Source organism: Scyliorhinus torazame, chromosome 2 (assembly GCF_047496885.1).
Source record: "Scyliorhinus torazame isolate Kashiwa2021f chromosome 2, sScyTor2.1, whole genome shotgun sequence".
Lineage (NCBI taxonomy): Eukaryota > Metazoa > Chordata > Chondrichthyes > Carcharhiniformes > Scyliorhinidae > Scyliorhinus > Scyliorhinus torazame.
In genome coordinates this window covers 179,907,143-179,928,833 of record NC_092708.1, presented here as the reverse complement: position 1 = coordinate 179,928,833, position 21,691 = coordinate 179,907,143, and the positions used below count along the sequence as shown (strand labels likewise).

General features: G+C 51.3%; 1 long non-coding RNA gene across 3 annotated transcripts in view; it reads right to left on the bottom strand.

The window, feature by feature from the left end:
* Positions 1-6,586: 6,586 nt before the first annotated feature.
* Positions 6,587-21,691, bottom strand: part of LOC140407819 (uncharacterized) — a 96,509-nt gene continuing 81,404 nt past the window's right edge. For 2 of the 3 annotated variants that reach the window (XR_011939821.1, XR_011939822.1), the window contains exons 2-3: positions 8,799-9,120; positions 6,587-7,493 (exon numbers count right to left, since the gene is read on the bottom strand). This is a non-coding gene — a long non-coding RNA (uncharacterized lncRNA). The remainder of the gene's footprint in view (positions 7,494-8,798; positions 9,121-21,691) is intronic. The other variant, XR_011939823.1, reaches the window with a different exon arrangement.

The following is a 21,691-nucleotide window of genomic DNA, read 5'->3' as shown; positions in this document are numbered from 1 at the left end:
CGGCGGCGTGGTTGACGCGGCCTGTGGGGGGGGGGGGGGGGGGGGGGAGGGGAGATTGGACCCTGTGTGGGGCCTCCAACGTGGCCAGGCCTGCGATCGGGATCCACCAAATGGCGGGCCGGCCTCTCTGGCTGGGGGCCTCCTTTGTTCCGTGCCGGCCCCTGTAGTCCTGCGCCGTGTTGCGTCAGGGCCGGCGCGTTGAAGGAAGCCACTGCACATGCGCGCGTTGGCGCCGATGCAACTGCACATGCGCGGATCCTGTGGCGCCCAGTTGACGCTGGGATGAGCAGCTGGAGCGGCGTGAACCGCTCCAGTGCCGTGCTGGCGCCCATAGGGGCCAGAATTGCTGATCCTGAGGCCGTGTTGAGGCCGTCGAGAAACGCGACCTCAACACTTAGCCTCAGGATCACAGAATCCAGCCCCTTGTTCCTGGACTATAAGTCCAGGAGTCTGGGTTAAGTGACATAATTGGAATGTATGTTTCTCGTGCACTTTCTCTCTTTCTCAGAATTCCTAACATTTAAACTAACAATTAAATTGTCAATAGATTTCCCCTTGGTCTGGTGCCTGACTGAGGAATGTTATCTTGACTGTGGTGAAAGTTTTTTTCCGCTGGAAGATGACTGAAATAAACTCAAACTGGGGAAGGACTTTGTGTAGCATGATCGTCAAAATCTAGAAAACTATCCAGAAGGTCGAAGAAGAAAGAAAACTGAGTGAGAACTTAATGGTCACAATATGAATGACAGATGCAAAGAATTTTATTATCAAGTTTGTTAATAAATGTGCAATTGTCCAGCTATAATTATCTGAAAATGTGTCCTGTACCACCTAGAAGGACAAGGGCAACAGGTACCTGGGAACACCACCACCTCCACATTCCTCCTCCAAGCCACTCACTATCCTGACTTGGAAACACATTGGCCGTTCCTTCATTGACGCTGGGTCAAAATCCTGGAACACCCTTCCTAACAACACTGTGGGTGCACCTACACCACTTTGCAATGGTTCAAGACGGCAGCTCATCACCACCTTCTCAATGGGGCAATTAGGGATGGGCAATAAATTACTTGCCAGCAATGCCACAGTCCATGAACAAAATGGCCTCATTGAAGAGCCATGTAAACCCTATGGCAACATTCTTCCACCACGATTATACAACAACTTGCATTTAGATAACATGATCAACATAATGAAACATCCCAAGGTGCTTCACAGGGGAGTGATAACAACAAAGCCTGGCACCATCATTCATTAGGAGATAATAGTGCCAGTGACCAAGACCTGGGCAAAAAGGTTAATTTTAAGGAGTGCTTTAAAGGAGGAAATTGTGGTAGAGAGGGGGAGAGGTTTCAGGAGAGAATTCCAGAGCTAAGGCCCAGGCAATTGAAGGCAATGCCACCAATGGTGGAGTGATTAAGATCAGGGATGCTCAAGGGACCAGAATTAAAGGAGCGCAGAGATCTCACTGGATTGTGAGGTTGGAGGAGATTATAGAGAGAGGGAAGGGTGAGGCCAAGGGAGGATTTGAAGTCAAGGATGAGAATTTTAAAATCAAGATGGGGCTTGGCATGGAGGCACGGTGATGCAGTGGTTTGCACTGCTGCCTCATGGCGCCAAGGAACTGGGTTCGATCCGGGCCCCGGGTCACTGTCCGTGTGGAGTTTGCACATTCTTCCCGTGCCTGCATGGGTCTCACCTCCACAACACAAAGAGGTGCAGGGTGGGTGGATTGGCCACAATACATTGCCCCTTAATTGGAAAAAAAAGAATTGGTTACTCTAAATTAAAAAAAAAAAGATGGTGGCTTGACTGGGAACCAATGTAGGTCAGTGGGCACAGGGATGAGAGGGGAACAGGCCTTGCGACGGGATGAGACACTGCAACGGTGTTTTGGATGACCTCAAGTTCACAGAAGGAAAATGTGAGCGACCAGCCAGGAGTGCATTAAAATAGTAATGTGGTGGTATGTATTAGGGGTCATGTGGGACCGTGAAGCCGTGATGCTATTGGCTGACAGATCCCGGGTCCCGGTTGGCTGTTGACCCCGGCTCTGCCCTGGAGGCGGAGTATAAGAACCCGTGCTCCTCCCCGCCGCTCCATTCTGTTGCTGAACTGCTGGGAACAAGTCATGCTTAATAAAGCCTCATCGACTTCATCTCTACTCGTCTCTCTCGTACGTCATTGTGCGCTACAATTTATTAAGCGTGCTTAAAGGACTATGGAGCTCCGGATAGCCCCGGAATGCCTGCGGATCAGCCCCCATGCAGTGAACTCGGCAGCAGTCTTTAAACACTGGCAAGCTTGTTTTGAAGGCTACCTCCGAACGGCCCCCGGCCGGATCACAGAAGACCAGAAACTGCAGGTCCTGCACTCAAGGGTAAGCCCGGAAATTTACCCTCTCATAGAAGACGCAGAGGATTTCCCGACGGCACTCGCAGCACTGAAGAGCATCTACGTTCGCCCGTGAACCAGGTCTACGCACGCTACCAACTCGCAACGAGACGGCAAAGTCTCGGAGAATCGTTAGAGGAGTTCTACGCCGCGCTGCTAATTTTGGGACGGGGCTGCAGCTGCCCGCCGGTAAACGCGACTGAACACACGGACATGTTAATTCGCGATGCGTTTGTGGCAGGTATGAACTCTCCCCAAATCCGCCAAAGACTTTTAGAAAAAGAGTCGCTAGGACTCTCAGAGGCACGGGCCATTGCAGCCTCCCTAGATGTGGCCTCGCAAGACGCCCGCGCCTACGGCCCCGACCGCGCGGCAGCCCCTTGGGCTCCGTGGACCCCCGTCGCGTCAACCCCCCCCCTCCCTCACAGGCTTGCGCGGTTAAAGCACCGGATCATCCCGGGGGGGCCCGCTGCTATTTCTGCGGGCAAGCGAAACACCCCCGGCAGCGCTGCCCGGCCCGCGCAGCTATTTGCAAGAGCTGCGGCAAAAAGGGCCATTTCGCGGTTGTGTGCCGGTTCCGGGGGGTCGCCGCAATCCCCTGAGAAGAACGAGCCCAGCGCATCCCAAACACTCCCCAACCCCCCCAGCGCCCCATGTGCGACCCGCGGGCGCCGCCATTTTGGGTCCCGGCCACCACGAGGGGAGGATGGGCGCCGCCATCTTGTGACTCCCCAGCCACGTGCGATGCATGGCGGCGGCCATTTTGTCCACCCCCGACCACGTGCGATCCTTGGGGGCGGCCATTTTGTCCACCCCGGCCGCGTGCGATTCATGGACGCCGCCATCTTGGATGACAACAAAGGACCCCAGCATCGACGGCTCCACGGGGTCCGAAGAAGACGCTGAGACACTACGACCACGACTGGCCTCGGTGACGCTAGATCAATCACGGCCCCGGACGCTCCAGACGACGACAACAACGGTGCTGATCAACGGACACGAGACACCATGCCTGATCGACTCCGGGAGCACCGAAAGTTTCATCCACCCCGACACGGTAAGACGCTGTTTTTTGACCATCCATCCAAGTACGCAAAAGATTTCCCTAGCTGCAGGATCCCACTCCGTAGAGATCAAAGGGTTCTGCATCGCGAACCTAACGGTGCAAGGGAGGGAGTTTAAAAACTACAGGCTCTACGTCCTTCCCCAACTCTGCGCGCCCAGATTACTGGGATTAGATTTCCAGTGCAACCTGCAGAGCCTAACGTTTTAATTCGGCGGCCTAATACCCCCACTCACTATCTGCGGCCTCGCAACTCTCAAAGTTGAACCGCCGTCCTTGTTTGCAAACCTCACCCCGGATTGCAAACCCGTTGCCACTAGGAGCAGACAGTACAGCGCCCAGGACCGGATATTTATTCGGTCTGAAGTCCAGCGGTTGCTGAAGGAAGGCATAATCCAGGCCAGCAATAGTCCCTGGAGAGCACAGGTGGTAGTAGTAAAGACCGGGGAGAAGCAAAGGATGGTCATAGACTATAGCCAGACCATCAACAGGTACACACAGCTAGATGCGTACCCTCTCCCCCGCATATCCGACATGGTAAATCGGATCGCCCAATATAAGGTTTTCTCCACCGTGGACCTCAAGTCCGCCTACCAACAGCTCCCCATCCGCCCAGGTGACCGCAAGTACACAGGCTTCGAGGCAGACGGGCGTCTATACCACTTCCTAAGGGTCCCATTTGATGTCACGAACGGGGTCTCGGTCTTCCAACGGGAGATGGACCGAATGGTTGACCAACACGGGTTGCAGGCCACGTTCCCGTATCTCAACAACGTAACCATCTGCGGCCACGATCAGCAGGACCACGACGCCAACCTCCAAAAATTCCTCCAGACCGCAAACGCCTTGAACCTCACAGACAACGAGGAAAAGTGCGTTTTTAGCACAAACCGGCAGGCCATCCTGGGATATGTAGTGCGCAATGGGATAATAGCCCCCGACCCCGAACGCATGCACCCCCTTATGGAATTTCCCCTTCCCCACTGCTCCAAAGCCCTGAAACGTTGCCTGGGGTTCTTTTCATATTACGCCCAGTGGGTCCCCCAGTATGCAGACAAGGCCCGCCCGCTAATACAGACCACTACCTTCCCCGACAGAGGCTCGCCAGGCCTTCAGCCGCATCAAAGCGGATATCGCAAAGGCCACGATGCGCGCTATCGACGAGTCCCTCCCCTTCCAGGTCGAGAGCGACGCCTCCAACGTAGCTCTGGCGGCCACCCTTAACCAAGCGGGCAGACCAGTGGCCATCTTCACCCGAACCCTCCACGCCTCAGAAATCCGCCACTCCTCAGTGGAAAAGGAAGCCCAAGCCATAGTGGAAGCTGTGCGACATTGGAGGCATTACCTGGCCGGCAGGAGATTCACTCTCCTCACTGACCAACGGTCGGTAGCCTTCATGTTCGATAATGCACAGCGGGGCAAAATTAAAAATGACAAGATCTTAAGGTGGAGGATCGAGCTCTCCACCTTCAACTACGAGATCTTGTACCGTCCCGGAAAGCTGAACGAGCCGTCCGATGCCCTATCCCGTGGCACATGTGCCAATGCACAAATAGACCGTCTCCAAGCCCGCCACAAGGACCTCTGCCACCCGGGGGTCACTCGGTTCTACCATTTTATAAAGTCCCGCAACCTCCCCTACTCTGTGGAGGAGGTCCGTACAGTCACCAGGAACTGCCACATCTGCGCAGAGTGCAAACCGCACTTTTTCAGGCCGGATAGAGCGCACCTGATCAAGGCTTCCCGCCCCTTTGAACGCCTCAGTTTGGATTTCAAAGGGCCCCTCCCCTCCACCGACCGCAACACCTACTTCCTGAACGTGGTGGACGAGTACTCCCGTTTCCCCTTCGCCATCCCCTGCCCCGACATGACAGCGGCCACAGTCATCAAAGCCCTTAGCACCATATTCACACTGTTCGGTTGCCCCGCATATATCCATAGTGACAGGGGGTCCTCCTTCATGAGTGACGAGCTGCGCCAGTTCCTGCTCAGAAACGGTATAGCCTCGAGCAGGACGACCAGCTACAACCCCCAGGGCAACGGGCAAGTAGGGAGGGAGAAAGGCACGGTCTGGAAGACCGTCCTACTGGCCCTACGGTCCAGGGATCTCCCAGTTTCCCGGTGGCAGGAGGTCCTCCCGGATGCTCTCCACTCCATCCGGTCGCTGCTGTGTACCACCACTAACCAAACGCCTCATGAGCGCCTCCTTGTCTTCCCCAGGAAGTCCTCCTCCGGAACGTCGCTGCCGACCTGGCTGGCGGCCCCGGGACCCATCTTGCTCCGAAAACATGTGCGGGCGCACAAGTCGGACCCGTTGGTCGAGAAGGTTCACCTCCTCCACGCGAACCCGCAGTACGCCTACGTGGCGTACCCCGACGGCCGACAGGACACGGTCTCCCTGCGAGACCTGGCGCCCGCCGGCAACACACACACCCCCCCGACACCGATCATCCCCTCCCTGCCACCAGCGCACCCCGCGACCGCCCCCTTCCCGGGAGGATCGGTCCTCCTCCCGTGCCCGACCAGGAGTGAAACAGAAACAAACACCGAAATGCTCCCGGAGATGACAACGCGGGAACGAGCACCTGCACCACCACCGGGGCTGAGGCGATCGACGAGGAAGACCAGACCGCCCGCTCGACTCGTGGCATCGGTGTTATATCAAGAATGTTGTTGGACTGTAACGAAAATGTTCTTTTCTCTTACGAATATTGTAAATAGTTTCACAAACCTTGTACATAGCCCAGTGTAGCGCTAAAATTGTAATGACATGCCCAAAATTTTACTCCCAGGACCAGCCTTGTAAACCCCTACCACCATGCGAACCACCACCCCGCCGGGTTCATTTTTAACAAGGGGTGAATGTGGTGGTATGTATTAGGGGTCATGTGGGACTGTGAAGCCGTGATGCTATTGGCTGACAGATCCCAGGTCCTGGTTGGCTGTTGACCCCTGGCTCCACCCTGGAGGCGGAGTATAAGAACCCGTGCTTCTCCCCGCCGCTCCATTCTGTTGCTGAACTGCTGGGAACAAGTCACGCTTAATAAAGCCTCATCGACTTAATCTCTACTCGTCTCTCTCGTAAGTCATTGTGCGCTACAAGTAACAAAGGCACGAATGAACTCTTGCAATATTTAATGCCTGTCATTAACATCCCTTTACTTTTATTGAAAACAAATTATACATTATTCAACATAATGGCTGGCAAGGCGTGCGTATTTCATCTTTAATTTCAAATTACATCCATTAACTAATCCAGTTTCCCTCTTGTAGTTTATGACTTCATCCAAACCCTTTGATTAATAGATTAGTCAGTCTCAAATATCCAACATTTCCTGGGTAATTTAGAGTTTTAAGAGTAGCATGGAGCAGTTACATCAGTTTGGATACCCTTTCAGGGCAGCCCTTTCTACGTAGCCACCCAGGTTATTAAGGAGCGTGGAATTTGGGAGAGGGAGGCTAATTGCATATTATCCACCTCTTGTAAACTTGCAGCAGATTTGAGGAAGTAGTTGAATAATTTGTAATTACATTTCTACTTTCCTCTCCTTCTGTCTCACCAGTGATTGGGAATTGGAAGGATTAAGGATAAGAGGAGGAAGACCAATGGGAAGAAGATGTTGTGATTTACGATGTGGTCTGGCCTCTCAGTTAGATTCACACCTGCAGCTCACTCGTGGGTCACCAGGAAGCCATCTAAAGCTCTTAGCCAGGACTTAACTCCCAGGCATCGCTTATTTCAGATGTGATTCACCAGACTCCCTCAGTTAGATTCCAGCCTGTCACTCACTCCCAGGCTGTTTATTCTCACACTCAGAATGCAACCACATCCCCATCTCCCCCTCGATCGTCAGACACATATCCATGCTCTCCATCAGATGGACACGGCTCCTGGCTCACCCTGACACCTCCAGAGGTCTGCTTTCCCCTGCTTCCGCCTCACTCTCCTGTGGGCACATATTTCAACAAGACCGCTTTGGTGACACTGCCTTTTTTAACCAGATGAAGATGAACTTCCTTTTGGAATGAAGTTGCGCTGTGGGTTTTAAAAATAAGCATCTTAATTATCAATCAAAATCCCAACCGTAAACAAACCCTGGGATCCATTATGCTGGATAGAAACAACAACTTAAATGTATACAGTGCATTTAATGTCATAAACACTCCCAAGGGGCTCAATCCACAGGAACATTACAGAACAAAATTTCACACTGACCCAGAGGAGGTATTATTAGGGCAGGTGACCAAAAGTTTGGACGAGGAGGTAAGCTTTAAGGAGTATCCAAAAGGAGGAGAGAGAGAAATGAAGAGGTTCAGGGAGGGAATTCCAGAGCTTTGGGCCCAGGCCGCTGAAGGCATAGCCGCCAGTGGTGGAGTGATTAAAATCAGGGATGCTGTAGAGGCCAGAATTAGAGGAAAGCAGAAGATCTTGGAGGATTATGGTGTTGGAGGAGATTACAGAGATATGGATGGGAGAGGCCTCGGAGGGATTTGGAAACACTGCTGAGAATTTTAAAGTTGCTGTGCTGTTGAACAGAGAGCCAATGTAGGCCGGCGAGCACAGGGTGATGGGTTGGGCGGGGTTTAATGTGACTTAAGGCACAGGTAGAAAAGTTCTGGATGAGCTCGAGTTGTGGTGTACTGAAGATGGGAGACGAGCCAGGAGTGCATTGTAATTGTCAAACCTAAAGGTAAAAAAGTTATGGATGAGTGTTTCAGCAGGTGAGTTGAGGCAGGAGTGGATGTTACAGAGGTGGAAATAGGTGGTCTTAGTAATGACACATGTATGTCATCAGAAGCTTCCGTTGGGGCTAGATGTGATAGGCAGGATTTTCTGTCTGATCACACCAGCAGGATTCTCCGTCCAATGGCACTGGTGGGATTCTCTGCTCCCACTACAATGAATGGGAGATTTGGCCGAGCGCCAAATTCGCTCGTGGTGATAGCGGGGCGGACGCGCAATAGGGAATCCCAGCCAACTTCAGGTTGTGAGTAGTCTGGTTCTGCCCCAGACAGTTGCCAGAGAGGGCGATGGTGTCAGTAGTTGGTGGGCAGAGTTTATGGCAGAGATTTGAGGACAATGGTTTCTGTCTTCCTAATATTTGGCTGAAGGAAATTTCTGCTCGCCCATTGATGAATGAAGCTGAACAGTCTGAATCTGTCAATTAAATTACATCCTTCGACTCACTTCTTGTCATCCATTATTCATACCAAACAAAGGTCTCAGTTGTGTTCCAGATCATAACTCACAAGCTTGATTATTATAGACATGTATCCGTCAATTACGTTGTTGATCTTTTTTCCTACCTGCATCCATCCGCGTCTAACAATAACAACTTACATTTATATAGCACCTTTAATGTGGTCAAATGGGCAGCATGGTAGCACAGTGGTTAGCACTGTTGCTTCACAGTGCCAGGATCCCGGGTTCGATTCCTGGCTTAGGTCACTGTCTATGCGGAGTCTACACGTTCTCCCCGTTTCTGCGTAGGTTTCCTCCGGGTGCTCCGGTTTCCTCCGGGTTCTCCCACAAGTCCTGAAAGTCCTGCTTGTTGGATGAATTGAGCATTCTGAATTCTCCTTCTGTGTACCCGAACAGGCACCGGAATGTGGCGACGAGGGGATTTTCACAGTAACTTCATTGCAGTGTTAATGTCAGCCTACTTGTGACAATAATAAAGATGATTAAATAAAGATTATTAAAATGTCGCACAACACTTAACAGGGGCAGTTGTCTATATGATCATTGACAGTGAGCCAATGCTCCAGGACCAGTGAACAGGCAGGCTTTGAGGAACATTTTATAGAAGGTGAGACAGGGGACGTGGCAGATAGCATTAGGGAGAATACCAGAACATATAGGGCCAAGACAGCTGAAGGCACTGCTGCTAGGGGTGATGGTGAATGGGGCTTGGTGTGAGTTGGGATATGAGATGGCAGAATTCTAGTGAGCTTAAATTTATGGAGGGTGGGAGATAAGAACAGCCAAGAGTATGTTGAGTAAATCTACAACTACAAACTTCCACTTTGGATCTGTAATCCATCCATTCCTCCACCTATCAATGCTCCAATTTTTTATTTCCTTATAATAAATCTCTCTCTTTGACTATGCTCTAACTATTAATGGTAGCCGCCAGCCAGACTGCACTCACAGGACAGCGCCCTTCCAATGGCTCTTCTACCTGCCTCTCCGACAGAGCTTCCAGAGTGTACAATGCGGCAGTGTCAGAGCTCACTATTCTGTGTCATTGCCAACATCAAATGAGAGGCAAATTCCCCACACGTCTGCTGAAATTGCCATCTAATTGATCATTAAATCTGTTCAAATAGACAGAGGTCTTCTTGGAAGTGTGAGATAGATGTGTCTGTTCGTAACTGCTGTTACGAGGGTCACAATGATCTATCTTACATTGGATTAAAAATGAGAAATCAAATCTCACAGGCTGATGTGACTGGCGATTTCAATATTAATTCAATCTGACTGGAAGTTGCTGCAGGGACCTGCTTTTAACTCACACTCCACTTATGCATTTATTCCAAATAGTGAAGGAATTTGAATTTGTTTTGAGGAAGGAATCCTGACCTTTAGCTTCTGAATTTCTCTGAAAACTAAGAGTTCATGGTTTCAAAACACAAACAAGAGAAAAACCTTTGCAAACTCATTTACCTCACCCAGATATAACCAAAGGAATTCCTACCTCCTGACAGGAACCAGCCCAGTTTGGAATTCTTTAAGAATTCCCAATGCCAAAGAGGGAAGTGAATAAAGGGATGTGAACCTAAAGTATTGTTTCAATAGCAATATTTGGACTCTACTTTCATGAGTGGCCATCCTGTGATGTGTGTGGGCTTGATATGTCAGTCAACCCTCTGGAGTAATGCATGGCATGGCATGGATCTCCTATTGCCTCCAATCCCTAAGAATCTGACTCCCTTCCTTCCCCTCATTAACTCTCATTTCCCTGCTCTTGCCTTCACTTCCACCCACTCCCATCCCCTGCTCCAGGGTGGCATGGTGATATAATGGATAGCACTGCCGCCTCACAGCGGCCCAGGTTCAATTCTGGCCTTAGGTGACTGTGTGGAATTTGTATGTTGTCTCCATTCTGCGTGGTTTTCCTCCAGGTGCACCGGTTTCCTTCCACAGCCCAAAGATGTGCAAGTCAAGTGGGTTGGCTACACTAAATTGCCTCTTAATGTCCAACGGTTAGTGAGTTTACAGGGTCATGGGGATAGGGTCTAGGTGGGACGCTCTTTTGGAGTGTTGGTGCTGACCCGATGGGTCGATTGGCCTCCTTCTGCACTGTAGGATTCTATGATTCAATGCCCATGCACCTTTCACAGTTACATAGAGGTGGCACCAAGCAGATTGAATGCTTGTCTGCCCAATTTGCTCCAGCAAACACTGAAACAAAGCACTGCCCGTGTTAACTGTGGCCACTCTGTTTGTACCAGTGTGATGAGGTGCAGCTTGTTGGCTTTAATGCTGAAATGGCTGTAAATGCTCCATCGTTGGGCTTGGCCAATGTTGATGGCTTTTCTTACAGAAAGTTGAAATACAGAGAGGGACATGTTACAGAAGGTTAACCATCTTACAAGGTCACCCAGAGCCAATTGGTTCTATCCACATTTTGATTAAGTCTTTAGTTACTAATAAAACACACATTACCTTTCAACAAAAGGCACCCTATATAGATACCAGTGAGAAGAATGAAGTATGTTCAACAGTCAGCTGTTGACCAATGTGACGTGCCTTGACTGTGCTGTAATTAGGTATAACATGTTAAAATGATTGTTTGGTGATCTTCGTTAGAACCTGTGATATGATACAATGTCATTCCAAGCCTGTGAAACCGACAGTAAACTTCACCTCACTTGGCATGTATTGTCTACAGACTGGAAAACAGCAGACACTCTCTCTGATGTTGTAACCCTTGTCACTCAGAACCTACATTCAGATGGTTTATGAGCCTCTCAGAGCGGCTTAAAATGTAATGCATTTTCATTATTGCATTGCATCTTTCTCTAATTGTTCTAAAAGCAATTTGAGTTAAGCACCAGTCCTCTGTATCGAAACACCTGACACTGCTGAAACAGGTATCTGAATGAGGGAATGAAGACTAACAGAGGAACAAACAAACAGTAAAACTGCTGAAGTTTCTACCTGGCAAGTTGCCCTCCCCCCACCTGCTCCACTCGCCTGAGCGAGAAAGGGTGATACAGGGAACCTGATACATCTCTATGGAGGCAGGGACATTCGAGATGCTTTTAACTGTGTCTCGCTTGTTTGTTTGGCTTTCATGGGACAGTATGTGAAGCAGACAGCTGGCATTCTGCAGCTTCCAAACTTGTGCAGCAATAAGGCTGAAGGTGTGGCCGGGGTTTAGAAAGGGATTTTCAGATTCCATTCCACTTGACTCACATGGGTAATTGGATCCTGGAGCTGGAGTGACTTTCTCGTCATGCTGATGTGCAGCTATGAAATGAAATGAAATAAAATGAAAATCGCTTATTGTCACAAGTAGGCTTCAAATGAAGTTCCTGTGAAAAGCCCCTAGTCGCCACATTCCGGCGCCAGTTCGGGGAGGCTGGTACGGGAATTGAACCGTGCTGCTTGCCTGCCTTGAAGGTTGTGCGACCAGGGGCGAAATTCTCCCGAAACAGCGCGATGTCCGCCGACTGGTGCCCAAAACGGCGCCAATCAGACGGGCATCGCGCCGCCCCAAAGGTGCGGAATGCTCCGCATCTTTGGGGGCCGAGCCCCATCATTGAGGGGCTAGGCCGACGCCGGAGGAATTTCCGCCCCGCCAGCTGGCGGAAACGGCCTTTGTTGCCCCGCCAGCTGGCGCGGAAATGACATGTCGGGGCGGCGCATGCGCGGGAGCGTCAGCGTCCGCTGACAGTTTCCCGCGCATGCGCAGTGGAGGGAGTCTCTTCCGCCTCCGCCTTGGTGGAGACCGTGGCGGAGGTGGAAGGGAAAGAGTGCCCCCATGGCACAGGCCCGCCTGCGGATCGGTGGGCCCCGATCGTGGGCCAGGCCACCGTGGGGGCACCCCCCGGGGTCAGATCGCCCCACGCCCCCCCCAGGACCCCGGAGCCCGCCCGCACTGCCTTGTCCCGCCGGTAAGGTAGGTGCTTTAATTTACGCCGGCGGGACAGGCAATTTATCGGCGGGACTTCGGCCCATCCGGGCCGGAGAAACGGCAAGGCAGCCATGCAGCTGCACACACCGCTAACAGCCCGCTTTGAACCTGATGCCACGCGTCATATAGGTGTCCCCTCCAGACCACGCCCCTGGGTGCCCTCTGGCCCCAGCCGACCCATCAGCTGTATGGGCACGCTCCAGCACAACCAGTGCCATCTTGTTGTCTGGGATGAGTGTGTGTGTGGATTGCAATGTGTATATGCGGCTGCAGCTTGTCAGCCTCCCACGTGTCTATCACGGACCCGGCGACTCCTACACCGTTTTTCATTGGAATCGATTGTGTTCCACGTGCCGCTGGTGTTAGCCCCTCCACAGTTGCTGAATCGATCAGGGTCGGCGCCAGTTTTGCTGTCGTGAAAGTCCATGAATTCTGCGTCAAGTCTCAGAAACGGAGCACCCCACCCAATGTCTCAGAAACGGAGAATCCAGCCCCTTGTGCCTCAATCCATCTGACAGATTCCAAACAAACAGTCTTCACATTCTTCCATCCATACCTCACATCTCAATGTAAACTGATTGTTTACTGCTATTCAATGGTTTAATGAGTAACTCTAATGCACTGCATCAATGCTACTACACAATAAAGAACATTCTTCCACTTTGGCAAACTTGTCAATTATTATTGCTATTTGATATGAATTGAAGGAAAACTTGGGGGTTATTTTCAGATGGGTAGTGTGAGATCAATGGGATAAGACACTAAAGTACCATTTGTGGGGTCATCTTTCTTTAATCCAGGTTTTCGCCAGGGAATACCTGTTTTTTGGGAAGGGGACCCTGTTAAGAAACACAGGCTATTGGTCCCAAGACCAGAAAGGACAAGACTTTTCTAATGCTAAACCAAATGCAACTCCACCTGTAAGAGTCTTTCCTCTTTCTATCCTTAGTACCCTTTTCTTTGATATTCTTTTATTATTTTGTTCGTGGACCCATAATTAGAATGTGCCTTTAAGTAGGTTGAAGCAACCTGCTTGTCAGAACACTGTATTCCCAGGTTTTCTTTTTAGCCAGACTCCTCGCACTAAATGGATCTTAAGAACCAGGTTCCGTTGGCACGGTAGCACAGTGGTTAGCACTGTTCCTTCACAGCTTCAGAGCCCCAGGTTCAATTCCCGCTTGGGTCACTGTCTGTGCGGACTCTGCATGTTCTCCCAGTGTCTGCATGGATTTCCTCCAGGTGCTCCAGTTTCCTCCCACAAGTCCCAAAAGATGTGCTTGTTAGGTGAATTGTGTATTCTGAATTCTTCTTCAGTGTACCCAAACACGCGCCTGAGTGTGTCGACGAGGGGATTTTCACAGTAACTTCATTGCAGTGTTAATATAAGCCTACATGTGACACTAATAAAGAATATTATTATGGAGGAAGTTGGTTCGATTGGTTGGCTAGAAACCTGTGGGTTGGCAAGGGTCAGTGTTCTGCCTGACAACATTCAGTGATTGGTTCCTGTGTGATGCTTTCTAAGAGAACTGGGCAGAAGCATTTAGACCTTGGAAGTGAAAGCAACACACTCTCTCTCTCTCTCCCCTGCTTGCTGAAGATAAAGAAGTGCTTTATTGTTCTGAAAGCAGTGAGAGCCTGGCACACCCACTGGGTGACACAGTGGCACAGTGGTTAGCACTGCTACCTCACAGTGCCAGGGACCCTGGTTCAATTCCGGTCACGGGCAACTGCCGGTGTGGAGTTTGCATATTCTTCCCGAGTCTGCATGGGTTTCCTCAGGGTGCTCCGGTTTCCTCCCACAGTCCAAACATGTGCAGGTTAGGTGGATTGGCCATGATAAATTGTCCCTCGGTGGGATTGGATTGGATTTGTTTATTGTCACGAGGTACAGTGAAAAGCGAACAGCTCAGACAGATCATTCCATACAGGAAAAGAAAATACATGATAGGGCAAACATAAAATACACAATGCAAATACATAGCCACAGGCATCGGGTGAAGCATACAGGAGTGCAGTACTACTCAGTAGAGAAGATGTGTGAAGAGATTAAGCCAGTCCATAAGAGGGTTGTTTAGGAGTCTGGTAACAGCAGGGAAGAAGCAGTTTTTGAATCTGTTAGTGCGTGTTCTCAGAATTTTATATCTCCTGCCGTTGGAAGAGGTTGGAAGAAAGAATAACCTGAATGGGAGGGGTCTTTGATTATGCTGCCCACTTTCCCAAGGCAGCGGGAGACAGAGTCAATGGATGGGAGGTGAGTTCACGTGATGAACTGAGCAGTGTTCACAACTCTCTGCAGTTTATTATGGTCTTGGGCCGAGCAGTTGCCATACCAGGCTGTGATACAGCCAGATAGGATGCTTTCTATGGTGCATCTGTAAAAGTTGGTAAGAGTCAATGTGGATATGCCGAACTTCCTTAGTTTCCGCGGAAGTATAGGCACTGTTATACTTTCTTGGTGGTAGCATCGACGTGGGTGGACCACGACAGATTGTTGGCAATGTTTATCCCTAGGAATTTGAAACTGCTAACCATCTCCACCTCGGCCCCGTTGATGCTAACAGGGGTGTGTACAGTACTTTGCTTCCTGAAGTCAATGACCAGCTCTTTAGTTTTGCTGACATTGAGGGAGAGATTGTTGTCGCTGCACCACTCCACTAGGTTCTCTATCTCCCTCCTGTATTGTGACTCATCGTTATTCATGATCCGACCCACTACGGTCGTATCGTCAGCAAACTTATAGATGGAGTTGGAGCCAAATTTTGCCACGTGTGTGTATAGGGAGTATAGTAGGGGCTAAGTACGCAGCCTTGCGGGGCCCCAGTATTGAGGACTATCGTGGAGGAGGTGCTGCGTTCATCCCTTACTGATTGTGGTCTATGGGTCAGAAAGTCAAGGACCCAGTTACAGAGTGAGGAGACAAGTCTTAGGATTTGGAGTTTTGATATGAGCTTGGCTAGTATTATGGTTTTGAAGGCAGAGCTGTTGTCAATGAATAGGAGTCTGATGTAGGAATCCTTGTTGTCGAGGTGCACCAGGCATGAGTGTAGTGCAGGGAGATGGCATCTGTTGTGGACCCGTTGCGGCGGTATGTGAATTGCGGTGGATCTAGGCATCCAGGGAGTATGGAGTTGATGTGCCTCATGACCAACCTCTCGAAGCACTTCATTATGATCGATGTCAAGGCCACCAGACGATAGTCATTGAGGCACGTTGCCTGGTTCTTCTTTGGCACTGGTATGATGGTGGTCTTCTTGAAGTAGGTGGATTACGGGGATAGAGTGGGGGATTGAGCCTAGGTAGGATGGTCTTTCGGAGGGTCGTACAGACTCGATGGGCTGAATGGCCTCCTTCTGCACTGTAAGGATTCCATGTCCTATGTTCTATCCTTTGCTGTGAATTTGGAATGATGCTGAGTCTGCAGAGAAGGTAGACAGCCTTGCCAGAGAAAACCATCTCAAGCAGAGGAGGAAGAAGTATCAAAACAAAAGCTGAATTTCGGAGAGACACTAACCAGAAATCATTCCAGTGCATCCAAGGTCATTATCCTTTTATTTTTATTAATATTTTATTTGTTTTTCCACCACCTTTTCCCCTCTGTGTTGTTTGTGTGCATGTCTAGAGAGTGGGGTGAATTAGGGATATGCATTTGGGAAAGGGTTAGTAGATAGTTACATTTTCAGCAGGTTTAATTATAATACTGTACATGATAAAAGGTTACTTGTGTTAAAGTTACAAACCTGGTGACTGTAGTTTATTGGGCTCAGCCAAGGGCCTCGGGTACATTAAATAAAATCTTATTTCACCTGTGTTGAGGCTCCAGGTCAAATCTAGCTGGAATTGACTGCACACTGGCCCAGGGTGTTGTTACAACAGCCAACAAAGACTGGGTTCACCTAATCGTCAGCTCCAAATTGGATAGGGAGACAATGATATCCATCTGTTTGATGTGATCAAGGAGATGATAGAGCCCATCGGATGACAGTCACCGCATTGTATAATATTCCAGACCAAGAGCTCCCTTTGTTACAAAATACCAGCTCAACAAAGGGTGGAAAACAATCCACATTCGAACAAAGCTTTCTGTGGTGATATGCATCACTGTAAATACACAAGGGGTTAATGTAAATACACTACGACTAAGTAAACACTAGAGGGAGCACCAGAGACGTCATGACATGCAGACATATAGCTAATGAACACATAGAATAGGACACGACCAATGGGCAGTCAAGACACCCAGAGGTGACACTACCACAAGGGGGCATTACACAACCCATATATAAGGACAGGGCACACATGCTCTGTCTCTTTCCAGAGGCGACGATTAGAGAGTAGGACAGGTGCAGATCAGAAGCATCACACCTACCACGTGGCTTAGAGCAGACTGGTTAGTTAGACTGAGTTACTATAGCAAGATTAGCAGGAGAGTCGAACTCATAGAGAACTGTGCAAATGGTTCAATAAATCACATTGAACTTACTTCAAAGTCTGGAGTATCTTTTGGTCAAAGCTGCATCGAGTTGCAGTCTGTGTTATCCCAGAGTACATAACACAACACTTTCTGTCCAGGGGGCCTATTAATACAATTTGGGGTTTCTTTTCGCTGTGATGGTAGATCAGGCAGAAAACGGTATAACTGGTTCGGCCTCTGAAATGAAAAGGGTGTTGCGTAGCGGGGCTAATCGAAAGGGAAGGAACACAAGTCTTACAGCTTGACAAGGTCGGCACATCAGAGCAGTGTCTGCCTTTCTCTCGATGTCCCTCTGCAAACTGGACCAAAGGAGGTCACATACCCCAAGGAACGGGTACGGCCCTGAGGACTTTGACCACAGAGGACACGATGAGGGAATGTTTCATTTGCAGCCTAAGGAATTCTTAGCCCAACGCTGTGTGGAGAATCGCCTTGCATCTCCCGACCAGACCGTCAGTAATTTTGGGGGCTTAACAGCCACGGGTAAGGGGTGGCACTGTGGCACGGTGGCGCAGTGGTTAGCCGAGTACCCAGGTTCAATCCCAGCCCTGGGTCACTGTCCGTGTGCAGTTTGCACATTCTCCCCGTGTCTGCGTGGGTCTCACCCCCACAACCAAAAAGATGTGCAAGGTAGGTGGACTGGCCACGCTAAATTGCCCCTTAATTGGAAAAAAAGAATTGGGTACTGTAAATTTGAAAAAAAAAACAGCGAGTGAGGGAACACGGAAAATCTTATTTTGGTGAAGTCCAAGGGGAAGTAATTAGTTTTGTTATCAGCCACGAACAGTTAACATCGGTTGTGCCATATTTAGATTCGCTGTAATAAACACATTCTGATTATTCAAAACTTGAAACCTGTGTCGATTCCATTGTTAATCATCCTTTGCCATTCCAGGGTGGTTGGGTGGCACTGCCAGGCTGGCAGTGCAAAGGTGCACAGGTGCCAGTGTGCCCATGCCAGGGATTGGGCACCCAGGAATGCTTTGTCCGAAAAAAGTGAGCGGCGGATTTATTGAGGACCCTGTAAGCAGTATGTTTGGAGCAGAAGGGGGTTCCGGTGGCCACTGTGGAGTGGCTGAGGCTTTTGAAAGATGGGTTAGCATTTGGAAATGGGGCCCTGGGGCGGGATTCTCCGCAATCGGCGCGATGTCCGCTGACCGGCGCAAAAAACGGCGCGAATCAGTCCGGCATCGTGCTGCCCCAAAGGTGCGGAATTCTCCGCATCTTGAGGGGCCGAGCCCTCACCTTGAGCGGCTAGGCTGCGCCGGACTGATTTCCGCCCCGCCAGCTGGCGGGAAAGGCCTTCGGTGCCCCGCCAGCTGGCACGGAAATGACTTTGCCGTGTGGCGCATGCGCGGGAGCGTCAGCGGCCGCTCACGGCATCCCCGCGCATGCGCAGTGGAGGGGGTCTCTTCCGCCTCCGCCATAGTGGAGACCATGTTGAAGGCGGAAGGAAAAGAGTGCCCCCACGGCACAGGCCCGCCCGCGGATCGGTGGGCCCCGATCACGGGCCAGGCCACCGTGGGGGCACACCCTGAGGCCAGATCACCCCGCGTCCCCCCCAGGACCCCGGAGCCCGCCCGCGCCGCCTTGTCCCGCCGGTAAGAGAGGTGGTTTGATTCTCGCCGGCGGGACAGGCATTCCAGCAGCGGGACTTCGGCCCATCGCGGGCCAGAGAATCGCCGGGGCGGGGGCCCGCCAACCGGCGCGGCGCGATTCCCACCCCCGCCGAATATTCGGTGCCAGAGAATTCGGCAACCGGCGGGGGCGGGATTCACGCCAGCCCCTGGCAATTCTCCGACCCGCGATGGGCCGAAGTCCCGCTGCTGGAATGCCTGTCCCGCCGGCGAGAATCAAACCACCTGTCTTACCGGCGGGACAAGGCGGCGCGGGCGGGCTCCGGGGTCCTGGGGGGGGGGGGGGGTGCGGGGCGAACTGGCCCCGGAGGGTGCCCCCACGGTGGCCTGGCCCACGATCGGGGCCCACCGATCCGCGGGCGGGCCTGTGCCGTGGGGGCACTCTTTTCCTTCTGCCTTCACCATGGTCTCCACTATGGCGGAGGTGGAAGAGACCCCCTCCACTGCGCATGCGTGGGGATGCCGTGAGCGGCCGCTGATGCTCCCGCGCGTGCGCCGCACGGCAAAGTAATTTCCCTCCTGCTGGCGGGCGAAAATCAGTCCGGCGCGGGCCTAGCCCCTCAAGGTGAGGGCTCGGCCCCTCAAGATGCGGAGAATTCCGCACCTTTGGGGCGACGCAATGCCGGACTGATTCGCGCCGATTGCGGAGAATCCTGCCCCACATCCGCGAATACTCCAACTCGTCAGTGCAGGAAATGATGTAAGTGCGGCCTCAGTGGCGTTCCTCGTTGAGGCCAAAAAAACCCAGCAAAGCGGCCATAAATAGTGATGTCTTTCTCAGCACTGCAGGCACCAAGAAACACCCCGCTAAATATGCCCAAAACAGGATTCTGTTTCTGTCCAGTTAAATCACGCCCAATATGCTTGTATATTCGTGTCCCATAATGCAACCACTCCAATTCTTCTTTTGATTTTATTTGTGAATTTTCTATATTATTGCCATCATAAGTGTAGCTTTTAACTTGCCCTAGTTCTTGGCTATATGGTTTGATGGTGATTTCTGTCCCTGGCTTTTTCCTGAAAATCGTGAATTTTGTCTCTCTTGTGTTCATCCCCATTGCATATTCATTACAAGCTCTATAATCAATCTATCATGATTTCCAACTCCTCTCCACTGTTAGCAGTCATTAAAGTATCATCTGCAAGCCTGATAATTATCTCAATCTCTCCATTTATTAAAAGACTGTAAAAGCTGCCACAAAAAGAGACCCCCTTGCACTTCGACTTGCTCGAGTTTGACCCGTGTGAATGGAGTGAAGCTGAATTTTCATCAGATGACAGAAAGCCTGAAGCCAGACCTGAAAGTGAGAGCAACGGCAGGGTCCCAAGTTCGATTCCCGGCTTGGGTCACTGTCTGTGTGGAGTCTACACGTTCTCAATGTGTCTGTGTGGGTTTCCTCTGGGTGCTCCGGTTTCCACCCACAAGTCCCCAAAGACGTGCTGTTAGGTGGATTGGACATTCTGAATTCTGCCTCCGTGAATCCGAACAGGTGCTGGAATGTGGCGACTAGGGGCTTTTCACATTAACTTCATTGCAGTGTTAATGTAAGCCTACTTGTGACAATAAAGATTATTATTATTATTAGCAGGAGCTGAATGATATATGGTGGGTGGTTTCCTCTCACTGGCTGCCCGGTGCCGGGCTGGGTGAGGTGGAAGGAGGTGGGGGAGGTTCAGCTATTGCTGACAGGATCAATTCCGCGGGGCATGGACTGTCAATAAAGAAGGCCCCTCTCATCCAGAGCAGGCTGGGATGTTGCCAGATTTTACTGGGTGGTCTCTCCACGTGGTGGCGGTAAAGGTGGAAACAAGACCCTGGGCGGGATTCTCCCGCACTTGGCGCGATGGCCCGACGCCGGCGCCAAGAACGGCGCGAACCATCCGGCGTCGGGCCACCCGGAAGTTGCGGAATCCTCTGCACTTCTGGGGGCTAGGCCGGCGCCGGAGGGGTTGGCGCCGCGTCAACCGGCGGCGAAGGGCCCCGTGGTCCCGCGCATGCGCAGAACCGCTGACGTGTCCTTGCGCATGCGCAGGGGTTTCTTCTCCGCGCCGGCCATGGCGGAGCCCTACAGAGGCCGGCGCGGAGGGAAAGAATGCCCCCACGGCACAGGCCCGCCCGCAGATCGGTGGGCCCCGATCGCGGGCCAGGCCACCATGGGGGCCCCCCTGGGGCCAGACCCTCCCACGCACCTCCTCCCCGAGGACCCCGCTAGACGGCCGACAAGCCATGTCCCGCCATGATGGACCATGTCTATTTCACGCCGGCGGGACTGGCTGAAAACGGATGGCTGCTCGGCCCATTGGGGCCTGGAGAAGTGCCGGGGGGCTGCTGCCAACGGCAGCCAGCATCGGAGAAGCGGGATTCACGCCGCCCCCCGGGGATTCTCTGACCCAGCGGGGGGTCGGAGAATCCCGCCCCTTAATTCCTCACTTAAGTGGCTCAAATAGAAATTCTTGAAACATCAACTCGGCTTCTCTCTCCACAGGTGCTGGCATACCTGCTGGATTTTTCCAGCATTTTCAGATTTCCAACACCCACAATATTTTGCTTTTACGTAAGTGTGGTTCATTTGGCCTCCCTCCAGGCAGCGAACTCCTAATGTTGCCCACTGTTAGCAATATGGCAGAGGGAAGACATTGGGCTCCCATCCTGAGGTCTTCTCCCACCATTTTGCCAGCCCTCAGCTTCCAAACCCATCACCAAAGGGCACTCAAAATTGTGTCCGGGAATTAAGTGTGTACAATTTCTCCTGAACTGATTGGATCTGGGTTTGGTTTTCCTGTAAAGTCTTTGTCTATATTCGTCTATCAGTGGGGAAAGCACAAACTGGGTTTCACGGTCAAAATTAATAGACAGCGTGGGAGGCAAAGACAGTTCTAAACTTCTGCACCAATGTTTCTGAGTTCTGTCCTCTCTAGCCCAGGGGTGGGAATCTGTGATCCTGAGGCTAAGTGTTGACGTCGTCGGAAACGCCGTTGC